The 15,032-nt window shown below is 45.5% G+C and overlaps 1 protein-coding gene across 2 annotated transcripts in view; it reads right to left on the bottom strand.

Annotated features, from left to right (window-relative positions):
• LOC136863754 (constitutive coactivator of peroxisome proliferator-activated receptor gamma) overlaps window positions 1–15,032 on the bottom strand; it is a 1,011,420-nt gene that overhangs the window by 971,161 nt on the left and 25,227 nt on the right. Inside the window, exon 1 of one of the 2 annotated variants that reach the window (XM_068226360.1) lies at window positions 2,078–2,209. The exons of the other annotated variant lie outside the window; for it this stretch is intronic. The gene's annotated coding sequence lies outside the window, so the exon portion shown is untranslated. Of the gene's footprint in view, window positions 1–2,077; window positions 2,210–15,032 lie in introns of those variants that run through there. 2 annotated transcript variants of the gene reach the window in all.

Genomic DNA, 15,032 nt, shown 5'->3' with positions numbered 1-15,032 from the left:
AGGTATGGCAGAAATCCTACAAGATTGCAAGAAATGAACACCAGAGTCAGACTGGGAGCAATCATTAGCCTCAGAATTAAGTAGATCAACCAAGGTACAGTCGACAAGACAAGATGCCATGTTTTGGGGTTTACCATCAGAACTGGCGGTTAATCATCTACCACTACTATGGTCTGGGGGTCCAGAGCCAGAAGTGTTACGGGGGCACTGCATAGAAAAGTGCCTAGTTGATCCACAGTTACGGCAAGAAGAATGGGTGGAAGGGCCTCTACCCATGGCAGGTTTTGCATTGCGTAATGTCCCAGCCTTGGGACAATCCCGGTTGAGATGAGCCGTGGAGCCACAATTGAAGCAAGATCGAGGATTACACGAGTTGGAAGCAGGTGACGGGGTGGTTTTAGAATCATGAGGAGAGGGCATGCTTATAGGAGGTGGGGCTAATGCAAGGCGTAGCTGGTCAACATATCGAATGCCTTCAGCAGACACTGTAATTGCTTCCAAATGGGCGACCGTTGCTGGTCGGGGTGAAAGAGCCAGATATGATCTGTAGTTCGGGGCGAGACCTTCAATTATGTTGGCAACCATCTGAGCCTCTGAATAGTGGAGCCGGAAAATCTTAGCTTGGAGCTTAATGTCTTGGACACATTCAGATAATGACTCGTTGAGATGTACTCTGAAATAGTGCTTCTGCACTAATGCAGACAGGGCAAGAACAGGAATGAAATATTCAAGCACACGGGCATGAAATTGATCTATAGACCATCTTTACCAAATGGCCCTGACAATATGCTCAGAAAGAGCTCCAGAGACATGCGGGTATAGAATTTGAAATAGGTTGTCGTTACTGAGATTATACACTATTGCCTGATCCTTGAACTCTGTTAGGAAGCGAAGGAAGGAAATAACTTCATCAACGGAGTTAGCTGAAAATTTAGACTCCCTTAAACACAGTGGTCAACGGGTGAGGCAGACTGGAGAAATTCTGGGGGAAAACAGGTGTAGGGGGTGCTTGGGAAGTCTTAGAATAGTCCAGAAGGTTTAGTGAGGCCTCGTACATTTGATTCGGGTGCCCTTGTGAAAAGGGCGGAGTAAACGATATGTTAGGACTAACGTTATCCTACAACGTTACGGGGACAGACAACCTCATTTGAGAAAGGTTCTCACTAACCTGAGACCATTTGGGCATTAACCGGTTGTGTAGAGGTTATGCAACTTGATACCGGTGGCGCTAAGACAGGGGGGTGGTTTTGCACCATTGCATCAGAACCGGGTTGATTAACAATAGAGGGCAGACACTGAGCCTCAACAGAATTACCAGGTAGCACAGGAAAACTTGTACGGGTACCAACATGCAAAAGAGATATATCATTAGAATGACTTACAGATGTTCTAGTTCCAGACAATGAAACAGAAGACCCAGGGCAGCATTATTCACCTCAGACTCCTGAATTGGCCTAACACCAGCACTAGGTGTCAGAATGCAAACTTGAGCAGCAACAGATGCATCACCAGAATTAACACTTTCATTCATTTCAGATGGGATAGACACTTGAATATCACAAACTGTGTTGTTTAACTTACTGCCTTCAAGCAAACCACTGATTCTGTCGAAATTTCTGGAAAACTGTCCTAGTAAGGCCTGACATTTCTGCCCCTCAACTCCCGGCAATTCGAGAGACAACAAATCCTTAATTCTGTCGAGATAATGTAGTAACTGCCCGTTAACCCGCGCTAATTGCCCATGCGAGGGCACAGAAGCACCAAAGGACACAAGAATGGCGTTAAATTCAGGTAACCTATCTTTAATCACAGCCGAAAGACTCACGCAACTCGTCTGTATTTAACTCAGGTATGGTTATAGGTACGTTAAGCGACTGTTTCAACAGTCTAGTGTCATCTCTGACATTGCCTGTTGAATGAATTTTTCGGATACGAAGTTCATAAACGAGTTCAGCTTTCCTCATATGGAAAGGATTAGGAACAGCGCGAGCCATCCTGACAGGTAGACTCTAGATTTCAAGCGATACACGAATCACAACTTTTACGGAGTTTTAGGTTAGGCATTATCACGGTTCACCTTTCGTCGTCCGCAACCTAGCGCTTGTCTCTGCTACCAAATGTAACATTTACTACAGTGGTTACACAAAAACAAAGCACTAAACACAATAAGGGGGGGAATTAAGAGCAACTACACAATGTCACAAAACACTACACACACAGCGAAACATCAGCTGGACTACGCGGATATCCGCCAACAACAACATAATACGTAAATATCAGTAGGGCCAACTAGTGGACAATAAACCAGGAAGGTGGAAGGAGCTAGGACTTTATCGAGGGCATGGACATGGTTTAAGTTGCGGTTTCCGAAATAATTTGCCGTGATCCTTAAATTTGAAAAATATTATTTACAAAAGAAATTTTACAAATACACTGACTGACAGAGCAAATGCAACACCAAGAAGGAGTGGTTCGAAAGGGATGAAAATTGGGGAAAAAACAGAGACGGCACGGACGAATAATTGATGTTTATTTCAAACCGATATGCAGGTTACACAATGCGCACGGCATCGACTCAGTAGGATGAAGGACCACCGCGAGCGGCGATGCACGCTGAAACACGTCGAGGTACAGAGTCAATAAGAGTGCGGATGGTGTCCTGAGGGATGGTTCTCCATTCTCTGTCAACCATTTGCCACAGTTGGTCGTCCGTACGAGGCTGGGGCAGAGTTTGCAAACGGCGTCCAATGAGATCCCACACGTGTTCGATTGGTGAGAGATCCGGAGAGTACGCTGGCCACGGAAGCATCTGTACACCTCGTAGAGCCTGTTGGGAGATGCGAGCAGTGTGTGGGCGGGCATTATCCTGCTGAAACAGAGCACTGGGCAGCCCCTGAAGGTACGGGAGTGCCACCGGCCGCAGCACATGCTGCACGTAGCGGTGGGCATTTAACGTGCCTTGAATACGCACTAGAGGTGACGTGGAATCATACGCAATAGCGCCCCAAACCATGATGCCGCGTTGGCTAGCGGTAGGGCGCTCCACAGTTACTGCCGGATTTGACCTTTGTCCACGCCGACGCCACACTCGTCTGCGGTGACTATCACTGACAGAACAGAAGCGTGACTCATCGGAGAACACGACGTTCCGCCATTCCCTCATCCAAGTCGCTCTAGCCCGGCACCATGCCAGGCGTGCACGTCTATGCTGTGGAGTCAATGGTAGTCTTCTGAGCGGACGCCGGGAGTGCAGGCCTCCTTCAACCAATCGACGGGAAATTGTTCTGGTCGATATTGGAACAGCCAGGGTGTCTTGCACATGCTGAAGAATGGCGGTTGACGTGGCGTGCGGGGCTGCCACCGCTTGGCGGCGGATGCGCCGATCCTCGCGTGCTGACGTCACTCGGGCTGCGCCTGGACCCCTCGCACGTGCCACGTGTCCCTGCGCCAACCATCTTCGCCACAGGCGCTGCACCGTGGACACATCCATATGGGTATCGGCTGCGATTTGACGAAGCGACCAACCTGCCCTTCTCAGCCCGATCACCATACCCCTCGTAAAGTCGTCTGTCTGCTGGAAATGCCTCCGTTGACGGCGGCCTGGCATTCTTAGCTATACACGTGTCCTGTGGCACACGACAACACGTTCTACAATGACTGTCGGCTGAGAAATCACGGTACGAAGTGGGCCATTCGCCAACGCCGTGTACCATTTATCGTTCGCTACATGCGCAGCACATCGGCGCATTTCACATCATGAGCATACCTCAGTGACGTCAGTCTACCCTGCAATTGGCATAAAGTTATGACCACTCCTTCTTGGTGTTGCATTTGCTCTGTCAGTCAGTGTACATTCCGAAACAAAATCCACCAACTTGCAACTTATGGCGACGATGGGATAGGAAAGGCCTAGGAGTTGGAAGGAAGCGGCCGTGGCCTTAATTAAGGTACAGCCCCAGCATTTGCCTGGTGTGAAAATGGGAAACCACGGAAAACCATTTTCAGGGCTGCCGATAGTGGGATTCGAACCTACTATCTCCCGGATGCAAGCTCACAGCCGCGCGCCTCCACGCGCACGGCCAACTCGCCCGGTAGTTTCAAACTTCAAACCAACTATACATCTAGTTACAAGTCCTGTTGGACAATGCAATTTAGTAGGTTAAAAGCAACGTAAAAAGCAATTACAATTTACAGTGAAGTGAACGTACTCTCCTAAAGTCTAGCGTACATCAAGTGACACTGAACTACCAGAGACAAACCCCAAGGTAAATATATTAAATTACAATCTACATATTTAGTGAAATAAAAAACGGGAATGCTTCGAAAACAAACATGCAAGCCCAGCTGAAAAGCTAAGGCGTCATAAATAATTAATTTGGCGAATCTAGGTTAGGCTAGGGCAGACTCCTATACGAAATAGCAACCGAACATTACGGAAATTTTAGCCGGAACGGAATTCAAGAGTGCTTACCCGAAGGTGGCCCATTCCGGAAGCGAGTCGACGTCAAAACTTCGGACAACCAGATAGCCTGCTCACAGACAGACTGATAGACCAAGACCGACAGAATTCATCACGAAAGTTGCCTCGCGCTCTTTATAAAGGTAAACCCTGGACTTGGAGTAGCCAATCAGAATGCATGAGCCCCTCTATCGCCCCTAGATTCACCAATCACAACTTCAACTTTAATCGCGAACTTAACCTACATTCTCGAATAGGCGATCGCGAACCTTCCATTTCCAGAACAGTCAGAAAATACATTCTAGAATACCTAACCAACAAAAGGCAACACACCCTGTTCAAAAATTTATGTAACAAAAGTTTCTGGACACTTCCAGTAAATATAGAACTGAATACTACTATTTACAAATACATATTGAACCCTTTAGGTCCATATTGAGGGATACCTACCTTCCTTACCTATCAGCAAAGCTCATGAGATCTGTCTCTTGGGTCGTTTCGGGTTCTTCGTCACTTGCTGAGGTAAAGGTAGGGTTCATTAATTCTAATCTATCTACTGGAATGAAAGGTCTATTTAAAGGATTCCTATTTATTCAGGAAAATTCTGAAGTAATTTACTATGTCAACGGTGTCATAGTCAATTGTGTCCACTGGACACCACAATCATTTTTACATAAATGTCAGAACACTGGTGTGAGACTTTAACATAACTGCCTGATGGGCATTCTTACTAGAAACCATTGTCTCAATTATTAATCATTTAAGAAAGGAAAGTCTGGAAATCCTTAAATTCGGCTTCCATGTGAGATCACATGTACCATCATAGTGATTCGTTATGGTCCAGCCCTCGTAACACGAACTCTGGACTCTGAGTATAATTAAGGCCGTCCAATCGGTGTGTGCGACACAGTGGTTCTACGGCATGGACCCTTAATTGAATCGATGTGACCTGCGTCTATGTCATGGACCGACCTCTAATCTTTTAAGTTACTTTAAAGTCATTGTGGATGATGACCGCAAGGAAATGATGCTACAATGGCATATGGCCCTAATCTAAGTCACTGAGGTTGATGACCCCCTGACCATCCAAGTTTCTAGGCTGAAGGCTAAACACAATTAAGTTACATCGGTTGATGACCAAAGTTTCCACTTTACTATCCCCAGCACATTCACTGCTCAATCAATCAAAGTTCAATAATTACAACAATAGCAATGCTCACAAACTTTGTGGCAGTAAAATCCATTTCCTTCGGATATGTCCCTTTAATCTTTACTTTATTTTTAATATTCCCCAGACAACAAACTAAAATTTCCAGAATGCATCTCCAAGTTATTCGCTTGATTAAAGTTATTTCAAAATGCGGTTTCACTGAATTTAATAATTTAATAAATTTAAATGATTTAACGAAATATTAACAAACAACAAATTTCATCTCCGCGGACTCTGGTTTCCTCACAAATTTCTACGCAGCTGTGATGTGAATTCAATATTGCGATGTTTATCTGGCTGGAAAAGAATTTGTTACATCATTCATGTCCAGCTATATATCTCGTATCGTGATATCACACTTTAAAATCTAATCTAATCCTAACCGTTATTAACACTTGGATATCCTAATAATCTACGTACAAACCAAACAACTCGCCATATAATTACGATGTCATATCTCGTCATCACTGAATTTTGCACACCCCTCGCAGACAAACCGATCAATCACGACCATCGCTCTATATTTTGGACAACCCTGAAATTGGGTTACTCTGTTCCTTATACTCAAAGTTCATGGTTTCCAATGTTCATTACGTCCCCAATTACAGTATTTCACAATACTTAGATCATTACCGGCTATGAATTTTCAACTAAATCCAGCATTTTAACATATCCCCTGGCCGAGAATACAGTACAATCTCAACTCCACTCCTATTCCCGTTATTATCCCCGCTGTCCGCCTAGGTCTCTCACCCCATGCTCGCTTGGCAGTTACATAAACCACCCGGTTCGTTCTACCTGACTGACTTCTCAAAATGCTCCCTTTAAACTCTGCCGACATGATTAAACAAATACGATATTCTAACCAACAAAATGCACAGATATGCTTCCAGATGCCCACACTCATTATACGCGTCGCCAATTATACCGCTATGGATTTCTTTCCATTCTCAACATTATAAAATATTCCTCGGGTTATCATATCCCGGCTTCAATGACAGGACTCTAACCTGATTCGCACATCTCATCTCAACTCATATAAAACATTCCTCGGGCTTCCGGGTCCCGGCTTCAATGACAGGTCCAACCTGATTCACAAAACTGACCTCTATTTCCCAGCTCCACAATTATCATCGACCAAGAACTGGAATAAAATCCCCACTAGAAATACCGACGTATAATATCGCACAATGCATTACTCATGAATAACTTCGCATAAATGATATCGTATTTAATAACTTGATTTTTACGAGAAATGACTGAAACATTCTACTAGATCTTTTATTGTCAGTCAGACACAGTTTAAAATGGGCATTAAATAAAAACGTTTCTCTCCGTGACCAAATTCATCACCCTAGGTTCTTATCCGACAGCGCGCTTCCACTCGATTGAAAATGAGTAACCATGGATTATTATTAACGTCAAATTGCAGACAGAAGAATATTACGTCGAATGAACATCTTACTTTGACATCACAAAATATAGGCAGTACACTCACACGGATGACGATCTACATTGGACGTGATATCACTTCCGAACCCTATTCAATAACCTTTTACAACATTATATGGCACTCGCAAGACTTCAAAAATTTATCCAAGTGGAAAATAAAACAAATGACTCTTTTAGTCGTACTCTCACATTTACAAAACTTAGTAGGGCGACCACTGCGTCGTATATCCCCATGCAAATACACTTTTAGAAATCACGATACGAGATATAAGAGGTAGTAAGATGGAAAGTCACATTACCTTATGTAGTCACACCATTGTTCGTCATAGGGCTCACCTGCGACCCTGGCATTTTATGTAGCCATTTTTACATTCATGGCTGTACATATCATTGTGTTTCTTCAGGTTTCCTGGAATAAAGCATAAAAAAAAGAAAATACCCTTCACTTGTTTGCTGGGCGCACACGATGGACTATAATTATTTCGGCACACGAATTACTTAATCACATTAGAATATTTCAGTACTTTGACCGTCCTATCTGATACACTTATTCCTCTCAAGAAAACTATCTCCCCATGGAGTCAAGACTTAGCCACACTGGCTAAAATCTGCAGTCGAACTCAGTCTACTTTCGTTGGTTTGATTTAGCAGAGCAGCTCAACAATTTTTCGTCCGCTTTGTATCACAAATGCCGGAGAAGGAAGCTTCGTCATGGCGTCCCTTCATATTTATAGCAGTTACCCCCTCTCTTCGGATCTCTCCCTTTGCCGCCAAGAAAATTTCTATAAATTTTCTGACTTACCTAAACTGCAATTTCAAGAGTTTTGAAAGAGACTACATGCTTGCTACATTTCTGGCGGTAGTGTTCATGGACATTTAAAATTTTTACGGGTTCGATTTGTGAGATGATTGACCCCCTTTGATAGGCACTATATTTTTTTGACTTGGAGTGGTCACGCCGTGTACACGCGCTTTGAAATAGTTCATAAAAATTACTTGAGATTCTTCCGCCGTCGACACGTGTGGTTGACGTCACGTACCCCAGAGCGTGGGACCGAAGGCAATCACCCCCTCGTCACGTGTCAACTCCATGCTATCAAGAATCCAACTTTAAGTTTAATTGTCATTATTATGCATAATGTTCTTAGGGCACAAAGGTCATGGGTTCAATATGTTACCAAATATTACACTGTACAGGTTAGGTCATTACATGGCATACAAATAAAACAAATTACCACACTTTACAAATAGTCTTCAATAAACATTTTCCACTTCCACTACATTGTTCACCTGTGACAAAATGATAATGGCGTATGGCCGGGAGTGTCCGAGGACAGGTTCGGCTCGCCAAGTGCAGGTCTTTTGATATGACACTCGTAGGCGACCTGCGCGTCCTGATGACAACGAAATGATGATGAAGACGACACATACACCCAGCCCCCGTGTGAGCGAAATTAACTAATGATGGTTAAAATTCCCGACCCTGCCGGGAATCGAACCCGGGACACCTGTGACCAAAGGCCAGCACGCTAAGCATTAAATCATGGAGCCGGACTAATGGTATGATGATAAAAGGGGAAAAAAGTCAGGTTGTGAGTTTCACAAATAGGAAAAGTCCCCTCAGTTTTAATTACTGCATTGATGGGGTGGAAGTTCCCTTTGGGGGGTCATTGTGAATACCTAGGTATTAATATAAAGAAAGATCTTCATTGGGGTAATCACATAAATATGATTGCAAAGGGTACAGATCTCTGCACATGGTTAGGAGGGTATTTAGGGGCTGTAGTAAAGATGTAAAGGAGAGAGCATATTTGTCTCTGGTGAGACCCCAACTAGAGTATGGTTCCAGTGAATGGGATCCTCACCAAGATTACTTGATTCAGGAACTGGAAAAATCCAAAGAAAAGCAGCTCGATTTGTTATGGGCGATTTCCGACAAAAGAGTAGCGTTACGAAAATGTTGCAAAGTATGGGCTGGGAAGACTTGGGAGAAACGAGACGAGCTGTTGGACTAAGTAGTATGTTCCGAGCTGTGATTGGAGAGATGGCATGAGAGGACATCAATAGATGAATACGTTTGAGTGGTGTCTTTGAAAGTAGGAAAGATCACAATATGAAGATAGAGCTGGAATTGAAGAGGACAAATTGGGGCAAATAATCGTTTATAGGAAGGGAAGTTAGGGATTGGAAGAACTTACCAAGGGAGATGTTCAATAAATTTCCAATTTCTTTGCAATCACTTAAGGAAAGGCTAGGAAAACAACAGATAGGGAATCTGTCACCTGGGCAACTGCCCTAAATGCAGATCAGTAGTGATTGTAGAATATTGCCCACATATACATTCCCCTTGCTCATTAATGATCCCAGGAATGCTCTTCCTGGAACCTGCTTCTGCCTTAAAGTATCTATACATGTCCTTGTATTGCTCCCTAAAATGCATGTGGCTCCCAATTATGTTTGCCATCATGTTATCCTTAGCTGATATTTTTCCTGCTGAATTCAATTTCCTAGTGACCTCTTTGAATCTCTCCTTACTCCTTCAACCATTCCCAACTATATTTCTTTCTAATCAGCACTTCCTTCTTAATCTCATTTCTGTTATATTTCTGTTTGGGGGTCATTGTGAATACCTAGTTGGCTGAATGGTCAGCGTACTGGCCTTCGGATCAGAGGGTCGTGGGTTCGATTCCCGGCCGGGTCGGGGATTTTAAGCTTCATTGGTTAATTCCAATGGATCGGGGGCTGGGTGTTTGTGTTGTTCCCAACGTGCCTGCTACTCACACACTAAACATAACACTGATGATGATGATAGCTGTTTTAAGGGCCTAACATCGAAGGTCATCGGCCCCTAATGGAACGTGATGGACGACATCATCTATGATAGTTAAAATTTTAAAATATATCCATTGACTAGAGTTAAAAAATGATGATGAAAAAAACTGAGTATGAGATTAAAACGATCAGCGGATCTAATTCGCAATGCCTTATTTTCCAATAAAAGAAAAGAAAATAGAGGCAAAAAAGGAATAAGGCATTGCCTGGTAGTACAGATGTATATACATAATTTACGTTAGATGTTAAAATAACACAAAATATGCAACACAAACTAAAATGAAGTCGATGGGATAAAAGCGCAATTGACACAAATACACTAGGACATTACACACGATATAACAGACCACTATCCCTCTTAAAGCGGATGGCGAGGTCTGCTGACTGTTTGTCGTCTCGCAAGATAAGGGAGATTGTACTCGGGAGGTTAAAACTACGGCGCAGATTGACCAGGTCCGTACACTCCAAAAGGATGTGTACCACGGTTTGATGATCGCCGCAAGTACACACCAGAGGGGGTTCTCCTTTCAATAGATGCGAGTGGGTCAGGATACCGTGGCCGATCCGAAGACGACATAATGCCACTGCTTCCCTCCGCGAAGCCCGAAGGGAAGTCCTGCATACCTTCGTTTTTCCTTTAATCGCTCTCAGCTTATTTGGAAGTGGAATGGCCTGCCACTCCATCTCCCAATGGGACATAACCACATGTCTCAGCTGAGTGTGAATATCACTCTTGAAAGGCAACGGGGGCAGTGCAACTGCCTCCTTGGCAGCCAGATCTGCTAATTCATTTCCCTCTACACCCATGTGGCTTGGGAGCCACATAAACGTGATTCTGCTGCCGGCATCCGAACACTCGGCCATCAGGTCCTGGACCCGCTGCACCAGAGGGTGTTGAGAAAAACAAGTATCAATAGATTGTAGCGAGCTCAAGGAGTCAGTACACAGAAGAATGTGTCGGCGCTCATCGGACAGTGCGTACCGCAGAGCTTCACAGATAGCATAGAGCTCTGCTGTGTACACACTACAGGTTTCCGGGAGAGCTAAAAGAAACCTATCATTGTCGACAACGAACGCACAGCCCACCTTCGTCTCTGTCTTTGAACCATCCGTGTAGACGACTGAACCTTGATATCGGCCAACAACGGACACAAAGAGCCTCCGATAAATCGAAGAGTCTGTGTTTTCCTTCGGACCAGTGTGCAGATCCAGGATTATTTCAGGTCGCCGTACTACTCACAGAGGTATCCCACTTGGTTGTCTGACAAGGCAAGGAACCGAAGGTACGTGAAACCGTCTGTAATTGCTAGCCAACCGTATCCCAACCGGCCGCGTTGTTCGAGGACAAGCAGAGTACAGCAAACGGTTGCCATTGTTGAACACGCAAGGATAGCTTGGATGAGGAGGCATCTGTCGCAAATTTCCAGCATACGAACGTAGGAGCTCCTGGCGCCTCAGGTATAAAGGCGGCACACCATACTCACCGAGCAGGCTGGCAATGGGGCTTGTACGAAGAGCTCCCGTCGCCAATCTAACCCCGCTGTGGTGGATGCTGTTCAGCTTCGCAAGAACCTTTGGTCTTGCTGAGCCATATACTGCACTGCCGTAGTCTAACCGGGATAAAATGTGTGCCCTATAGAATCGTAGGAGCACCGTACGGTCGGCAGCCCAATTAGTGCTGCTAAGAAACTTCACGATATTCAGCTTCTTAGTGCATTGCACTGTCAACTGCCGCACGTGTGGCTCCCACGATAATTTGCTATCGAAAAGGAGCCCAAGAAATCGGTAAGTGTCAACAACTGGATGAGCGACATTTCCTAAATAAAGCTCAGGTTGTGGATGAAGAGTACGGAGCCGACGAAAGTGGACAACAGAGGACTTTGCGGTGGAAAACCGAAAGCTATGTTCTAAGGCCCACTGTTCCACTCTCCTAATAGCCTGATGTATTTGTCACTCTGCGACTGCCATTTTAGGCGAGCTATAGTGCAGAGCAAAATCGTCCACATATAGCGACGGTATTACTGCTGAACCAGCAGCAGCGACAATACCGTTTATGGCAATCGCGAACAGAGTGACACTAAGAACCGATCCCTGTGGGACTCCATTTTCTTGAACGTGGTATTGCGAATATGTCCTCCTTACTCGGACACGGAATAGATGGAGGGACAAAAAATTCGTAATAAATACTGGCAAGTTACCTCGGAATCTCCATTGATGCAGGGCTGAAAGGATACCATATCGCCATGTAGTGCCGTATGCCTTCCCTAAGTCAAAGAAAACAGCTACCAAATGCTGTTTGCGGAGACACGCATCCTGGATAGAGCTCTCCAGGTGTACCAAGTGGTCGATCGAGTGGCTCGAAAACCACAGTGGTACTCGGACAAGCGTCCTTGTTTCTCCAGACACCACACGAGTCGGCGATTTACCATCCTCTCAAATAGCTTACACGGGCAGTTTGCAAGACAAATCGGTCTAAAACTTCCTGCATACTTAGGATCTTTGTCAGGCTTGAGGACAGGAATGACTATACCCTCTCGCCACTGAGATGGAAAATCACCCTCTATCCTGATTCGGTTGAACAAACGAAGGAGATATTGAAGACTGTCCTCACTAAGGTGTTTCAACATCTGGTTATGGATGTTGTCTGGTCCAGGAGACGTGTCCTTGTAAAGCGCTAAGGCGCTGCGGAGTTCCCACTCCGTAAAGGGCACGTTATAGTCCTATGAAGCTTGAGAGGCAAAACTGAGGTGATGTTCCGCCTCCCGCTTCACAGCGAGGAAATCACGATGGTAATTCCTGGAGCCAGACACATCCACGAAATGGCTAGCTAGATGGTTAGCAATCGAGAGTGCTTCAGTGACAATACTGCCTGCAATGGAAATTCCCGGTACAAAAGATGATCCTTAGATACCCAAAATACGTCGAAGTTTAGTCCACACTTGAGATGGAGTTTGTGACGTCATATCTCTCCCACAAAGCTGTCTTACTTTGGCGAATAAGAACTCGCGCCTTAGCGCAGAGTTGTTTAAATGTTACCAAGTTGGCCACGGTAGGCTGCCTATGGTAACGTTTATGCGCTCGTTGGCGTTCTTTGATAGCTGCTGCTATTTCTTCGTTCCACCAAGGAACGAGTTTTCGGCGAGGAGTCCCGGAGGACGAAATGGACTCCTCAGCAGCAGCAAGAATAATCTTGGTGATGTAAGTTATTTCCTCGCCGACGGCCCGCCTGATATGGTCGTTAAAGACAGCCAATGATGTGTACTTTGGCCAATCAGCATGTTTAAGAATCCATCGAGGGGGAGCCTCGACGGATTTTTGTTTCAACAAAGTAAGGATGATGGGAAAAGTGTCACTGTCACAGAGATCATCGTGTGTATTCCACCGAAACAGCGGAACCAACGTTCGACTGCATAGACTTACGTCTATGAGAAAATATGTGCCGTAACGTACACTAAAGTGAGTTGGTTCCCCTGTGTTCAAAATACATAAATCCAGCTCTGTTACTAATCTTTCCAGCTCTCGTCCCCGGGGGCAATGCGTCTCAGAGCCCCATATGGGGTGATGGGCGTTAAAATTCCCAACAAGAGGAAGAGAGTTGGAAGCTGACCTATAAAATCAGTGACATAATTTATGTTAAGAGGCTGGTCTGGTGGAAAATAAACATTACACACTGTTGCTTTGACAGGCAGAGGTACCCGCACCGCTATTTATTCCAGTGGGGTCCTTAGAGGAACCTCTTCGCTATAAGTAGCAGAACGGACAAAAATACCCACGCCACCAGACGCCCGGTGGCCATAATATAGTTTTGTCGAGTATAGTCTGAAATTTCTCAAGACCATATGATGACCTGGTCTGAAGTTTGTCTCTTGAATACAGACTATACTTGCCGCGTACTCACTAATGAGCTGACGTAGCTCAGCAAGATGCCTGTCATAAACGTTACAATTCCACTGTAACAGTGCCATAGTGTGGACTATGAAAGGAGTGTTAGGTTATGAGCGGCAAGATGCTCGTAAGCCTAAACACTATTAAGATCTACATCGGTAGATGTAGATGACAGCGCGACATCCATCCCGTCATCGACAGACGGCGGGGATGACACCCAGAACTTTGACGCTTTTCGCGGGCGGGAAGTTCCCCTACGAGGGGAGCGCGCAGGTATTGGAGCAGGAGTGTCTGCTGGCGCAGACTCATACCCTCCGGATGGAGGGCATGACTTCTTCGCAGGGGAAGTGCGAGAGCGCCTGGTGAGGTCGTTCTTCTTCGCCCCCTTCTTTTCTAGTTCAGACGGGCTCGGAGTTAGTTTCGCAGCCCTGGTCGACGATGCCGCCTCCGCCAGCTGGGGCACGGCTTTTGTTGAAATCTTAGGGGGGGGGGGAGACTTAGCCCACCCCATTGCTGTCCCGGCTTGGAACTGCCAGCCGGCACAGACTTCTGGTTCCCCCTTCAAGCTTTTACTCTTTACGACGTTGCGCTGAGGGTAACGATGTCGTGAAGGACGAACCTGGGAGACTCTGAGCTATCATGCTATAGTCGAGTGTACGGGCAGGTGTGTTCATGGAATTAAACTCACGGTGCGCTTCCTGGTAGGAAAGACCATCCAGGGTCCTGATCTCCTGGATCTTCTTCTCACTTCGGTACGTCGGACAGTTCCGATCCCGAGAAGAATGAAAATCAGAGCAGTTAGTGCACTTGCACGGAGTTGTGCACTCCTCCGCGTCGTGAGCTACTCGTACACATGTACCACATACAGACGGATTCGAACAACGAGATATCATATGTCCGAATCACTGGCATTGATAGCATCGCATAGGAGGCAGGACGTACGGCCTCACATCGCAATGGTAAGTTGTTACCTTGACTTTCTCCGGTAACACTGACAACTTGAAAGAGACAATGAAGGCACCAGGGGGAACGTCTTCAACGTTGACCTTGCGCGTAATGCGCCGGACGTGCGTCATGCCACGGTTCTTCATGTCGTACATCAACTCGTCGTCAGTGTTCAAAATAAGGTCGCGGTGAAAGATGACTCCGCGAACCAGATTCAAGGATTTGTGCTCCTCCACTTTGACAGGGATT

Source organism: Anabrus simplex, chromosome 2 (assembly GCF_040414725.1).
Source record: "Anabrus simplex isolate iqAnaSimp1 chromosome 2, ASM4041472v1, whole genome shotgun sequence".
In the NCBI taxonomy this organism is placed as follows: domain Eukaryota; kingdom Metazoa; phylum Arthropoda; class Insecta; order Orthoptera; family Tettigoniidae; genus Anabrus; species Anabrus simplex.
The sequence above is the reverse complement of the archived record's forward strand: the minus strand, read 5'-3'. Positions and strand labels throughout refer to the sequence as shown.